At 40.1% G+C, this 15,541-nt stretch overlaps 1 protein-coding gene and 1 long non-coding RNA gene across 2 annotated transcripts in view; both read left to right on the top strand.

The window, feature by feature from the left end:
- Positions 1-157: 157 nt before the first annotated feature.
- LOC121953336 lies at positions 158-10,376 on the top strand. Its single transcript, XR_006106505.1, has 2 exons — positions 158-195; positions 10,148-10,376. It is a non-coding gene; the product is annotated as an uncharacterized LOC121953336 (long non-coding RNA).
- A 1,376-nt stretch (positions 10,377-11,752) lies between these two features.
- Positions 11,753-15,541, top strand: part of fndc3ba (fibronectin type III domain containing 3Ba) — a 116,795-nt gene continuing 113,006 nt past the window's right edge. Inside the window, 1 exon segment of the mRNA XM_042500169.1 lies at positions 11,753-11,834. The gene's annotated coding sequence lies outside the window, so the exon portion shown is untranslated.

The following is a 15,541-nucleotide window of genomic DNA, read 5'->3' as shown; positions in this document are numbered from 1 at the left end:
ACATTAAAAATCAGTGTTTTTTCAGTGCTGCTTGGTTGATTGCAGAAGAACCACAAGCTCAGCTCCTGCTAATATCTGCACATAATTTTTTTCTCTGATAGTTTAAGATCCAGACATTCAAGAGGTTTTTATCAGGAGCCGAATTATCCCCTGATGTCTCCTCTCCAAAACAAATGGACCAGTTGATTTACACAGGTAAAAATACTGAATAAAACAGTTTCATGTTAAAATTTAGTGTTTTTGTAACACCGTGCAGCTCGTTGCTGAGTGGCTGTTAACTACAGTTCCTGACGCAAAAACGGCCATTCTAACTTAACAAACACACAACAATTCTTATTTTCAGGTGATTATACTCTAAAGAAAACATACTCATTATTTGACATTTTTGCAAATATATCCCCTAAATCCTATACACTAGACATTTAAGAACCAACATGCATCTTTTCACCTTTAGAACTCAAATCTCAGAGTAGGATATATTAACACCTAGACAAACAAAATCCATACTATTTGCACAGATGGATAAACTAAGTGAGATTTTGCCTTTTAATTTGAATAAACTGACTGTTTAACTCCATGATTTACTGTGCTGCACTTACAGGGACAGGTGCATGTGTGTACACTGCCCCTACTGTAATAGCTCGGAGCGTGTGTTTGCTTAGAAATCACTTATAGAGGGGTGTGTTTTAGGAGCGTGTGATGTGTTTACGTCGTAGCTGTTGCCATGGCGATGGTGTTCCTGGGGTCAGTGTGTGTGTGCACGCTTGTATAGCTCTTTAATTAGGAATGGGACAGCTTTTGTCCTCGGTGGCTTCAAATTCACTGGCGTATACCTCCTTTACTGACACTTACTGTACAGAGAAACACAGATACACACACGCACACACACACTATAGTTGCTATTGAAAGGGAGAAAGCGCTTCTGTAGGCTGTAAGGCCTGAAGGACCTTGAGTTTCTGCTCTATAGCCATTGTAAATGTGCCTGACTGTGTATTAAACTATATTATTATAATAATAACTAATGATAAGCCATTATAGATATAACGGCTCAGATTTTTGATGTATTTTGATAGTTTGTATGCTGTGCCACTGTGTGGCTCGGGATAGGGGGGTAAATTATGTTAGACGTGTGTACGTTTGTGTGTTCGATGCACGGTGGATTTCATCAGTAGACGAGGGGGAATCCTCTGGAGGACTGATCAGACAATCACAAAAATATGAGACGCATCTCGTACGGACACCTCTGATGTTTAACCACTGTGGTCACGCACACGTTCACACACGCACAAGGAGACCCGCTCATTCAGACAGTATTTAAGAAGAACTGTTGATCTCCGATTGTGTCCTGGTACTCACACGTGCAGCATCAGGCAAGGAGAGAAGCCATGCAAGACTTTTATTTTGAAATTACACCTCTACTTTGAGAGGTAGAGAGAAGACTTTTACTTTGATGTACTTCCTCTGTGCAGAGGAGACTTGAGTAGGCTGAGATGTGTTCAAATCCAGATGGTTATTGCATTGGCATGGTTTTCTTTCTGTCAATCACCTTTTTTCTTTCTTTTCTTTTCTCCTTTTCCTTCTTTTCTCTTATTTGTTTTTCCTTTCTTTGTATTTCTTTTCTCTTGGTATTTTCAATTTTCTGTCCCCTCCCTGTTATTTGTTGCTTTTGTCTGAAGTTTAAAAGTTTAAATAAAGATGTTTCAGGAAAATTAAATCTTTATCCACATGAACCCTCCTCCTTATTCCTCAGACACACAAATATCTCACACACACACACACACACACACACACACACACACACACACACACACACACACACACACACACGTTCATCATCATTCCCTCCTTGTGTACACACACTGTGTTCTGTGCGAGCATTTGTCTGGGCTGGTGCTCATGAGAGTGTACTTTACAGCCTTTTGAACTGCTGAGTGTTCCGCCTGGTGTTCTGGCGTTTTTACCTGAAGGCAGATTTTTTTTTTCTGTACGCATGTTGAAAATACATAAAAAAATGTCATGTTTACATCAAGCAAAACTTCAGACTCCGAAAGTGAAATTTCATGCGTTTTTCTTAAAACCTCTTTGAAACTGAGCTTTTTGAGTTTGTTTTCTCCCCGTTTACAAGACATGATTTGATGGCAGCTCTGCTCATTGACGATTCTCAGAGCTGCATGGCTTGGACTGTGACTGGCATACATGACGTCAGCAGCTCTGTACTGAATCACTGTGGCTGGCGTCACTGTTGTCATGACAAAACATGGACTAAAACAGGAAGTGTCTGGTGAGTTGGCACATTGTCGATTGTTCTTTGAGCAGAAAACATTCAAGAGATTCCCAGGCGAGCTGCAGCCAGTGATCCCAAGTTGACTGAAATTCACACAGTCATTGAATTTTACCTTGTCTCATAGATGTGGTACAGTGAAATTGTATACCTCCAAAGTGGACTCACTCTGCTACCTCCAAGTGGGATGCATTCTGATATTGTTTACAACATTAGTCAGCTAATGAGCTGATCTTCGCCCTCTCCATCCAGCTTGCAGTTACATCTCTGCTGGTGTTTGTCCTTGTCATCTCAGCAGTGTTGCCTGGATCCCTTTGCTATTACTCATGCCTTGGGAGCAGTCACCATTGGATACCTCTCACACTCCCATACCAATAACCACACTCGGCAGGAGTATGTGTCAGCATGGGACAAGTGGAACCATCTGGCAGCACTGACCTCTTCACTAGAATCATGATCCACATCCTTTCTCTCTTTGTCATCTTTGTCCTCGGGCCAACCCTTTACAAGACAGTCACCAAAATGATTAGCAATCATTGCCTGTGATGAAATGAACCTCCATTACATTCAAGTCCTTGCCAAACAAGTCCACACAATGATGACTAAGCCTGTTGCCACCGGGGAAATCTCTTTATTTCGCAGTATACCTGAGTTGTGATGTCTGGTGTGTGTGGTACCAGAAGTGATGCATTTTATGTAGACTAGCCAGAGCTAAAGGGGGCAAAAACAGGACTCCAGGAAGTGTGCGGGGAATAGATGGCAGTTTTTGTAGTGGCCAAACAGTGAAATTACAACTCTCAAGTCTGTCATGTAATAACGTAGTGCCCAAAAAGACTTCTTCCTATTGACTTACATTTAGAGAGAGACATCTGTAATTTTTTTTTTATGTCACAACTACCCGCGAAATGACTTGGGATTTAATCCGTTCAGTCTAATAACATTTGGAAAGTCTAGAAGAGCCACAAGATTGAGTCATTTCATTCCCAATCAACATAGCAGAGCGCTAAACTGTATGTGGCTGGCTCGGCTGGCAGAAGTCTCTTGTGTGCCTGCTCTATGGGCCCAATGATGCGGAAGTTGCGCTGATCATTCGGGTAATTTTATACGAGCTTTTTTGGTTTCATGTGCCACTGAGCAGTTTTCATAGGAATGGTAGGGATCCCATCGTCAATGCTGTAGTCTGGTCTTTTAATACATCAAGGGCAAGAAGGGGGAGACCATAGTGACAGAGCAGCAAGAGGCAGAAGCTATGGCAGAAAATCCTAAGAAGCATACAACAAAAGTTTCTGGGGTGGATGCTACATATAAAAAGTAACTGTATTTAGATGATGGATTAAAGTTGAAATATTTGTGCAGTAACATTTAAAGGGAGGGCTCCTGATGGCGGGGGGGATGCAGCGAGTTCACTCGCAGACATACATCATAACTACGCATACACAGTTTTTGTGTAATGACTCTCATTGGCAGATTGGGGAGGGAAAAGTTCTGCATTGCACCTTTAAGGTTGTGATCATCTCTTTTTGAAACTTGGACTGAATTTATAGTTTGACTCAGCTGATGAAGCCATCACATGTTCTGGTTCCCACACTTTAATCTGCCAGAGTAGATTTACTTATCTTACTACATGAAATTAATTTGTTTTAATAGGACTTCTCTTACGTATTTTCTTTGGGATGCAACTCATGTCAAACCAGGGACGATTGTAGGCAGGACTTTCTGCTGGGGGTTTATTGTTCTGAATACAGGAACTGTCCTGGGAATGGTGTAATAGTTGGCATGCCAACATGCTGGGATTTGCCCATGAGCAATTTGCCTCCCATCGAAGGTCAGAGTTGACTGGTCATTGTTTGAAATGGCACTCTGGTTGTTTTTTTCACAAATGTCAGGGACAAAGCAATTTAGCTAACCAGATCGCACTCCCAGCTCCTTGAGTCACGGACATTCCTCTGCCATAATTGCCAACACCCACCACCCGCTGGTGGTGTGACCCGGCCTGTGTGATGTCACCCCGTGTGATGTCATGACTGGAAGGTGTTCTGTAAGTAGGAACACATGACTGGCAGAGCTGGAACAAACACAGATCTCTGTGCTTTAGATGAAGCTGACGGGAAGAAAAAACCCTGAAAAGATCAAGAAAGCAACTGGAACCAATTCATCTTATTAAAGAGAGAAAGAAAGGCGACAGAGAGATGTGTCCGAACACTGAGGGCTCTTGAATCAGGGTGTCGTGCCTGTTCCAGACATACCAGTGATACCAGAAACATGAGCTTTCTTTGGATAAAGCTCCCTGGACAAGTCCTGAAAAGAGTGGGCAAAGGAAGCAACTGGAAGCAATTCATCTTATCAAAGAGAGATGGAAAGATTTGAATGTGGTTTTCCGCTTGTTCCAGACATACCAGAGATACTAGATAGACCAAATAAGATGCCAAACAACAAACCCAAATGGCAGAATAAATGTTGGCATGGTACCTTTCTGTAAACCACAGATATGTAACATTTGTAGTTACTATGTTGCTCATACTGTATGCTGACACTATGTTTCTTTACTTTTCAACAATATGGTAGTGATTGTGTGGTTGATTAAAGTTGGAAAAGATCATGTTTTGGCTTAAAATGCTCAGTTTTGGTGGCACAATCACAGCTGAAAGTGGTACAGTCTTTCTAAAAACAACAACTGTGGTTTTGCTATTTCCTTTTATGCAAACTTTTGGTCTTATACCACTTACTTACTTTACTCCCGTCAGTGCATTGCCCAAGTAATCACAGCCTTCCCAGCCTTCACGATTACATGAGTTATACACATGTTACTGGCTCATGTGGGCTATTTACATATTTGTAGTTTATTGCTTTTTGTAGGTAGACGTTTATGTACGAACAGCCTGTTCTATGTGCTCAGCCACAGTGAGATTTTTTGGTGCTGCTACCAAATGCAGAAAATTTCAGTCAAACATGTAGCGTTTATTTAGAATAACATTACACAAATACAGTAACTAACCATCTTGTATCTTGTAATCTTGTATTGCACATTGCACACTGTGATCTTTTAATATATATACGATGGTGGAATTCGCCCACAACATAATGATTTCTATATATTTATTACCAGTTAAAACTTTAAACATCGGGGTAAAATGTTTTGTTTTGTTGGTGATAATTTACAACTCATTTGTTATTTAAACAATGTTGAGAAGGTTGCTTTTGAAATATAATAGATTAGAGATAAGAGGCTACTCTGTTAAAAATGTCATAAGTAGTGAAAGTAATTACTAAATTACAGTTATGCATCTTATTAAATTAGCTCTTTTGCAAAGTAACAGAATGAATGTTAGATTCAACATAGAAACAAAAAATAATATATTTGAATGTAATCTCTTTGTATATTTTGATAAGTTATTGTAATTTAGTCAAATGTTCTTCCTAGATAACTGTAACTCATTACAATTCCATGTCTTAGGTAATTTAATTAAACTACATGTGATTAGTTTCTCACAAACACTGCATTAAAATAGGAATATACAAGATTTGGTGTTATGGATAGCACAATGTAAAGTAAACTAAATTGTAGTTTTGTGTTTTTATTGTAATAGGAGCTGATGAGACTTTAGTGATAGAATCCCAACAGCTGCTCACCTCCCAAATCACATCCACCTACTTCTCCTGTCTTTTTCCAGACACATGTACACACACATCTATTTCAATGACATGCACCATTCAGGGCATGCACGTACAAACACACACACACCATAGAAATGAGTGAAGTGAGTGTTTGATGATCCGGCCAGCTGCATTGCTGAACTCTAGGAAAAAGAGAATGAGGAGGAAGAGAGAGGTCGACTAAGACACAAAGACACAGAAGGAGAGAGAGAGGAGTGAGGCATGCCTGCTCTTGTTGGTGTGCAGAGAGCTTTGGGTTGACTCCTTTGAACTCACGATGAGCCAAATTCCATCCTCACATCTCCGAGAGGAAGTACCTCACATGCACAAACGCACACATACACAAAGGCATGCACGCACCGTCATGTTTCATCCTGGTCTTCTCTGCTGCCAGACGCCCATTATCATCCGTCACCCGGTGTCTCGCATTTCATCGAACATATGCACACACATGTAGACACAACATACATAAATGCATGCATAAACACACTCACACATACACGCATGTAAGAGCTGAGCAAAGGCAATAATTAACATCTAGAAAACCACAACGAAGAGCTGGCTGCAATCCAACAATCTCTTTCTCTGCTTTGCTTTCTCTGTGTTATAAGAATATACAGTACATACTATCATATGGCTGGACACATTCCACTTACTTCAAAGACCTTTGGTGAACTGAGTGTGCATGATTACAGGGAGGGCTTGCTTTAAAGAGCCTCAGAGAGAAATATCTGAGAGGGAGAGACGGGGAGAAAGACGGGGAGAGAGAGAAAGCAGCTGGGTTGGTGGTAAACATCTGGTGGTTGTGGAGGCCTGGCCCTGACATACAGGGGAAATAGCTGCGCTCACTGTTCCAAGATTTGCTCCCTCCAGTCTTTCCTCATCCACTCGTTTCCACTGATCTAATCTAACACGACTGGCTGTCTGTAAAGGTTCAATACGTCACTTAAGGTTGCCCCACTTTGGCTTTGTTCACACATTTATTCGAATCAACAGGTTTTCTCACAGTGACGGTACACAACTCCCAAATGCACCCTGTTTTCACTGTGCAAAATTGTCAGAACATCTCCCTGATATTGAGTTACAGCCCCAGTTGCACAACAATTCATTTCTCAGTTGTTTAAAATTTTCGAAGCCCTTCCCTAACTCATCTGCTTCTCTTTATCTGCATTTTCAACTTCGTGATTAATACAGATTTAATGGAGGAGATCAATAAGGGATAACATAGATTTACCTTATTAGTGCATTGCATAAATATTATTTCAACTTTTAAACCAGTTCGGACAAGAAGTCGTTAAAATGCTCAGAAAATAACGGTAGATGTGTTCATCCATATCTCCATGATACATGGCCAAATTTCATCTGCTGATGAAGATCATGTGATATGACTGAAAGCTCCAGAAAAACTACGGTACCATACATGGACCATGAAGTAGGGTCGTTTGTCAGCTGTAAATATTGTTGTCCACTCCACTTTGTACATCTGCCTGAAGGCTTGTATACAGCTGTATTTTGAGTAAAAAAGGCAGGTAAGGATTAATTTGCTAAAAGTAGCGATAAACAAGGACGCTCGTGTCCTTTCTACTTCTTCCAATCTGTAAAGTGTGGCCAAAATCTTGGAATAAAATACAGCAACATCAACAATATGAGGTATTTCTGAATATTTTCTGCAAGAGTCACATGTGATAACACTTTGTCTTCATACAAATATCCAAGTTTATAATACAAGCATGCCAGCCCTGAAATGGACAAGAACATAGTAAAGAAAATTAAGTCATTATTTTCAGTAGGGCTTCACAGTTTGTAGCTCCCATAATACGTTTTAAAAATTTGCTATATTTAAACATTGCTTGACAGTTTTTTTCAACATCAAACTCAAAAATTTCCCAACTTTCACCTAAATATTTGTTTAAACCAATCAAAGACTCTGGGGGAACTCTGTAATTGCAAAGGCAAGTTTAAACTTTAAATTCAACAATCTCTATGTCAACTCACACACAGGGCCTCACTGAGGGGGATTTTGGGACAGCAGTGGTACAATGTACAGCATCTTTATGGTAGGTTTATCAGGTATACAGTTTTTGGGGACAACCAAAAATTTGCATGCGTTTTCTCTCCTGACTGTTCACCCCTGATTTACGTGATAAATCAGCTAAAAAGTGTAAAAACTAAAGGGTTGACACAGCCATGATTAGTGGAAACATTCAGTCAAAGCGAAACCAACATCTTACTATCAGTGGAATGTAAAGGAAGTTCTGAGCATTTTGTGAAATGCTTTGCATTTTTCACACATGATGCGAATCAGCCTATTTAAGTACATCCTGCATCAACCAGATTAATTTGACTGAATATTTCTTGGTCTTGTTGCAATATGGCACCCATCTTTTAAAGGTGTTATACAGCTCCCTTGTTCAGTAGAGGTATGTAGAACCACTGGAGGTGCCATGTAGCACTATATTGTTTTAAAATATCTGAGCCTGGGGGCCATTGAATGATGCCAGATGTTACCATGGAGGAGTCACGTGCTTCTTAATAACACTTTGTCAAATATGAGTATTTAATCCTCTTTTACGAAACATTGGTTTAAAAGATTCAGAATCCCTTACTAAATACCTACTGAGAAACACAATACCTGTTAAAACTGGAATATTTCTGTGCACACTGGGGCAAAAAGGTTGAAACTCACTGTTTTAATGTGTTATCCTCCTACAGTTTGCAGTCTATTTTAATATAGACTAGTGAGCTAAGCTAAACTAAGCTAATGAACCAGTAGAGAACCTCTGAAGGAGCTTAAACAGTTCTCTACTGGTTCTTCAGTTTAATTTAGATTAAGTGCATATTACTTCCCTGAAGATGAAAAAAGGGGCATTTTGACTGATTTGAGTGGGTGAACTCATTTTGTTCTGCTCAAATCAATTTTTTCAAAGAATTTCATCCCAAATTCAGAAATTACCCAGTTTGTTGAAGTGGTATCACTGTTCCTGCAGTTAGGGGGCTCCACTGTCTGTCTGCACCCACTGAAGACAACCTGCGTTGTATTTTTGGTGTGTGAGAAGGTTTTTTCTGCCTGCCACATCGATTGCCCCTTGAGGATGATTAGTGTTTATTGAATAGAAGTGAATTGAATTTAATTCCTTACAGGCACACTGTCCTGATCCTGGGCCATTTTTTTTCTACAGGCTTAAAATTACTCCAGTGGCTGTTTTCTTAGTGCAGTTGCTGGAATGTGTGTTTGTGTGTGTGTGTGTGTGTGTGTGTGTGTGTGTGTGTGTGTGTGTGTGTGTGTGTGTGTGTGTGTGTGTGTGTGTGTGTGTGTGTGTGTGTCTCGTTGCCAGTAGCGAGAAATCTAGAACTCAGGGGCAATGAGTGTATTTGGCTGAGTCTGCTTACTTGAAAATACAGAAAGAAACAGGCCGATTACAGTCGGAGATAAACACGTACATAACAGATGGAAGCCTTGTTGTTAATTTAACAACTTGTTTTTGTGTTGTTTGCACTGTTTTGTTGTTTTTTTAAATGAAGTTTGCACTTATCAAACACGGTCTTTTCTACTGAAAAATTCTTCTTTTTTTTCAGTCTGGGATCCAAATTTAAGAATTTCAGTTCTGGGACTTCAGTGATGGTGTTATAATGCTGGGAAATAATTTTGTTTTGTGCTAAATTGAATTTACCACTGCATCATTAAAAACTAGCATTCATTCAATCTGTTGGAGAAATTCAGTCTGGAGAAAAATATACTTGATGTTGAGTATTCTGAAATTATCTGCTCTGTAATTGTGCGCCCACTTAAGTTTTAAAATTCCCTGGAAATAATTTACAACAAGCTGTCGCTCCTTTCATTAAATGCCAGTATGTGGGTTTGTGATGAAACATATTAAATTATGTGTTTGACACCAAGAAACTTGGCAGGTTCAATGCTCTGGTCCTGACACATACTTGATGCTGTTAATGTTTTGATTTCAGGCACCAACATGCTCAAATAATCACCTCCGCATACACCACATGTGTCTGTGCTGTAATGCATTCAGTTAAAGGAAGCTGGATACTGCACAGTGACAGGTCAAAGTATAGTTACATATAGTTATAGTATTATATATTATTATATTTTACAGTACTTTACAGTACACATTATGCCCTTGGGTCTTTTTAAACATATTTATGTATCAAATTGAGCAGAGTTTTACTTTTTCTTTTCTTTTTTTTTGTAATCAGGTCATGATGTCTCTGTCTTAAACACCAGTGTCGCTCAGACCTGTAACCCTTGGACCTCAGCTGAGGGATGCCAGTTTCAGCGCAGCCACCAGAGGGACTTTGGCCTGTTGTTTAAGTTTTTTTGGAGACACTTGGACAGAGATTTGATCCACCTACCCTCAACTCTGTTATGGGATCATTTTGCTTGTATTAAGTCTTGATATACAAATAATAAAGTTATTTTTCTGCAGTATTGGCATTTATTGATTTTTAGTTGTGATAAAATGTTTGTGACCACTGGGAGCAGGGTGACACAGGCACAGCCCGTCATTTGCTGTTGTAGATTCTGATACGAAGATATTCTGTGTCACGAGGAAAGATAAATGAAAACCAGCCTGAACTAGACTCAGCTTGCTTTTATTTGCAGAAAAGTTCAACCACCTTTTTGGGCTCAAATAGCCCTTCGGACCTAACAACCTGCTGAAAAAAGTGGAAAAAAGTACTGAAAGTGGTGGTTTAGGTCTCAAACATGATGTTTCTTTGCATCTTAGTTTGTTTTCAACCTCTTTCTGGTCAGTAGCCAGAAAAAAAATGGTGACACAAACGTTCTTACATAATACATATTTATTCAAACAGCCTGAAAGGTTTAGTTGATGGCTAAGACGTGATTACAGTGAATCTATTGCGGTAAACAGAATCAAAATCCGCTGAAATGGCCAAGTAAATGTGTAAACATACAAAGAATTCCCTGTGTCAGAGTGGGTTTGTTCTAGGTTCTGTGGCTTCCTCCCACAGTTTAAAGACATGCAGGTCAAGTTAATTGGTGACTGTAAATTGGCCGTGGGTGTGAATGTGACTGAGAATGGTTGTCTGTATCTTTGTGTCAGTCCAGTGATAGTCTGGTGACCTGTCCAGCTGTACCCACCTCTCGCAATATACTATATATATAATTTCCATTATTGTCTATCATTTACAATATGACAGTATATACAGTATACATATATATGTATATTTATTTATTTATGTACAGGTAGATATGATAGACAGATAGATAGATAGATAGATAGATAGATAGATAGATAGATAGATAGTTAGATAGGTACATAGACAGACACAACACAATGAAAATGTAAACAATACAGTGGTGCAAGTTTGGTGAATATGAAAATCTGCTATACACTGTATGTACTTTATATACTTTAATGCTTATGTTTATTTATAAATATATAAATGGTGACGATATAAAAAAGTTTCTATTTAAACTATTAAATATTTAATTTAGTGGTAAAACTGAGCTGTGATTGCTTCTGACATTATTTATGAACCGATGTTAAGCGATGTAATTGATAGCGTGCATAAATTCACACAATATTAAAACCGGGTCATAAATGGTTTTAAAATGACCGAAAATCACCTTGTTTTTTATTGCCTGTAAATTTCCTCCTCTGCCTTAAAGGTCAAGCCGGCTGATTGCCTCTGTCACACAGGTGAGGCAGCAGCAGCTCTGCTGTGTTTTGGCTTTTTCTCCTGCGCAGTGTATTACGGTAAAAAGGAGGCGGGCTCTGACCTACATGTGCGTCGCGTTTTGATTGACATGGCGGAGTCTCCCAGTACGCGTCGCGCCGCGCCAGCAGACAGGCAAGACCCGACCCTGGGAATAAAAAAACACGCAGCCCCGTCTGTTTGAAGATTATTTTATTGCAGCGAGGTGAGTCCCTTTTACGCTTCTTTCACGGTACCAAACCAGTCCGCGGAGAACGGGAAGAGAGGCCGATGGAGTCGATGTTAAAAAAGTTTTAGAAGTGCGTGTCTGTGAGTGTGTGTGAGTTTGGAGAGCTGAGCGCTGACGCCGGCAGTCTGGGCCACTTGGCCAGCGCAAAGGAAAAAGGAAAACTGCTTCGCTGCTGCTGTGGAGGGGGGCGAATCGAAACTTTAGGGCAAAAAAAATCCAGTTTGTTTTAAAGCTAAAAGCTTAACAAAGGGGATTGTCGCACTAGTTCTCTAAACTAGTCGATTGTGTGTCGGTTTGTGTGTTTGCAGTCTGCTCTTTGTGGTCCCGATTTCTCCGTTTTCACGAAAGAATGTGTTTTTGTCTCCGATGACTTCAGATGGAGTGAGTGCGCAACAGGAGAAAACCTTCACTCTTTGGCTTATTTGTGCAACAAAGCGCAGTTGTTGCGCCCTTGGTTGCGTTCTGGAAATGGTCGTGATTGTTGTAGCGGCTGAAAATCAGGAAATGGGGACTTTTTTTATAGCTGGAAAATAAGTTGGAATGGAAGATGCTGAGGCAGTCAGATTTGACAGAGGGGGTTGCGAAATCATTGAATTGACTCTATAGGGGGTTCTTATGCGTTGGATAACAGTGGAGGGATGTTGAAGGGGTTGTGTTTGAGCGACTTTCCATGGAGTTTGTGTGCGGTTGCAGAATGCAGGAAAAAGGCTTTGGAGAAGGAGAAAAAAAATCCCAACTCCAGCATATCCTAGCATTCCTTCCAGCCAGTCTCTCCCTCTCTCTCTCTCTCTCTCTCTCTCTCTCAGAAACGACTACGTGTCTGTCTGTTTGTGCAGGGAAGACAAATCTCTCCCTCTCAGCCTCTCTGATGCAGACGTGGAAATCAAACATTGGTCTCCTGCTGCTTGAAGCGATCGATTACTATCTGCCCTCCACGTATACCTGCACACACGCAGCATTAAAAGCCCTTTAAGTCATCAGTGACGAGGAGACAAGAGAGCTGTAGGAAAATTTAAGACGCGCAAAGATCCAGATTTTGGTGGTTTTGTGTCATTTTTTGTAATAACAGGAGTGAGCTGCTAATTATCGTGCTGTCATGATTGGCGGTGGAGGGGGGTATAATTGGGGTGATGATTTTTGGAGAATCATATCCCCTGTCTTGCTGTGGGCTCTGGATCCAGTGGGCACGTTGGAGAATATAGGCAAGGGGAAAAAATAACACATCACACACACACACACACACACACACACACACGCTTACTTTTTTCAGGGGAGAGAGAAAAAGAGGAGAGGGGGAGAAATCCGATCCCAAATACATGACGTCAGATGACATTCCTTTGGTGAAAGGCTGATGTGGCCATGTAATTTTTTTTTCTGAGAAAAGCTGATATCCGACTTTGGGGGGGGGGGGGCGAAATGATTGGCTACCCGCTGAAAAGGTGTGTTTAGGTTTAGGTGAGAGCAGAAGGAATTCTCTGTGTGGTGCATGAATGGGCAATTTATTTTGCTTCCACAAGTCAGAGGCATCAAAAAGTCTTAGCATCAAAAGTTTGGGCTATGGACAACAGGCAAAGGTATGGACAGGAGGAAGGTAAACATCGAGGCAAGCCATGCGACATGTTTTTTCATAATTTTAATGAAATCTTTTTAACTTTAAAGCATCTTTCAAGTGGAAGTTTCTAGATACCTCCTAAACTGTTCTTAGAATATTCTGCCTTATTCCTAAACACGGTCCCAACTCAGATTTTAACAGTTACTTCATAGGCATGGATGGATTACTGAAAGGGCATAATCCCAGGGGCCCTCCTGGCCATCACCTTCAAAATGTCACTCAAATTAACTCTTACTGACCAGGAAGAGATGCAAACAATTTTACCAAAAAAGACAAAACATTACCTGAAATAGCTCACAAAATTACATTAAAGAGACCAAAATGACTGTAGATAAACTCCAAACAAGCACAAGTAGACACAAAATGACCACAAAAAATACAAGGCCCCAAAAAGTCCATATTAACTACAAACAGAACCACCACAAAGTTTGCCTGCCGTGCTCTTATTGGAGAGATGATGGGACCTTTTGCATATCTGTGCCTAGGGGCCTATTGTTTCATAATCAATAACAATAACAACATAAGTGAAAGTAGCATTGGACTTTTTTTTGTCCAAACTGAAGACAAATACACCAAATATTGTTGCAGGAAAGACACAAATTGGTGCATGAAAATTCCCCAGAATGTAGGAAATTAAGTGTTTGATACTCAAAATTGCATGTCCTCCCAATGTAGAATAAAACTTTAGCTGCTGAGTTATGTAACAGGTACAATAGGATTTCAGATTTGGGAAGGCTCTGGTTCGCAGCCTCAAGAGATTTCTTTTTGTTTCTTTAGTTTCAGTCAAGGTTGTTTATCACATCATGCAGCTCAGGTTTGTTACATGTGAACCAAATGCTGAAGGCAGTGTTGGATTTTGCATTTGATCAGGTGGCATGAAGTAAGTGAAGGATCTCAGGGGGAAAAGCTATGTTGGTCTGAGTGCCTGTGAAGCCTTAAAGGTCCCATATTGTAAAAGTCAGATTTCCCTCTCCTTTTTTTAATATATAGAAGGGATAGGTACTGTGTAAGTACTGTAAAAGTGCTCAATCCAGAGAGAAATGCACAGTCTGTATTTAGAAACTGTGACTTTAAACGAGTCATCAGCACTTCCTGGAAGTTGTGATGTCACAGCCTTACTATATAAAGATAGAAAATGCTGCTACAGTGTGGTTACAGTCATTCTACATCTGAAATGATGGTACAAAGATGCCAAGAGTGCAGATGTGGAAGGCCCTGAAACGCTGACCAATCAGGGCAGACTGGGCTTTTTTGGGAGAGGATCTTAAAGAGACGTTGCTTAAACAGAGTGTTTCAGGCAGAGCGTGAATCCAGGTATATTCAGGCAGACACTACAAGAAAAATAGTGTGTTTTTTTAAAATCAAAGCATGTAAACTTGTTCTAGTAGCAACCTTAAATACAAGTATAAACCTGTATGTTAGCATAATATGGGACCTTTAAGTTCCAGGTGCTGAGCTGATCACAAAAGATAAGTCCAGTTCATATTATCAAAACAAAAAAATGTTTTCATGGCTTAAGTGCAACACCCATATCCCCCTTAAATGAGGTTTATATTAGTGCACACTGTTGTCTGAAAGTTAAACCTCTTTGGCTTCATCTTTTATACACAATAAGAATGTAAGCAAAGCTTGCAGGCTGGCATTTGAAAAGTTATGAAAGCCCTGCTATGTTGCTCTTGTTTTTGCAGCAAATTCAATTTAAAAAAAAAAAGTTTGGACGAAATTTCTTATTTCAGCATTTTTAATGACAGCCTATGTTTTCACACTGTATGTTTGGGTTGACTTGGCTGTGTGGAGAGCCAGGAATGTGGTGCTGGAGGATGTACAATGTAGCATAATGTAAGCAGGGATTTGCACTCAAACTGATGCAACTGCATGCAAGTGAATTTCCTCCCCCAGTTTTTAGCCTGCTTCTTGTAAAATCCCCTTTTTCTGTGTGTGTGTTTTTTTCTCTAAAGTCAAATACACTGCAATTATATAACAGAGGAGAAAGAACTGTGTTTAGACTGGAGTCAGGTTGAAGGAGGGTAGCCATTGTTGCTCTGGCCTTTCTCTGTCTTTCACGTGAATA

Source organism: Plectropomus leopardus, chromosome 14, assembly GCF_008729295.1.
Source record: "Plectropomus leopardus isolate mb chromosome 14, YSFRI_Pleo_2.0, whole genome shotgun sequence".
Lineage (NCBI taxonomy): Eukaryota > Metazoa > Chordata > Actinopteri > Perciformes > Serranidae > Plectropomus > Plectropomus leopardus.
The sequence above is the reverse complement of the archived record's forward strand: the minus strand, read 5'-3'. Positions and strand labels throughout refer to the sequence as shown.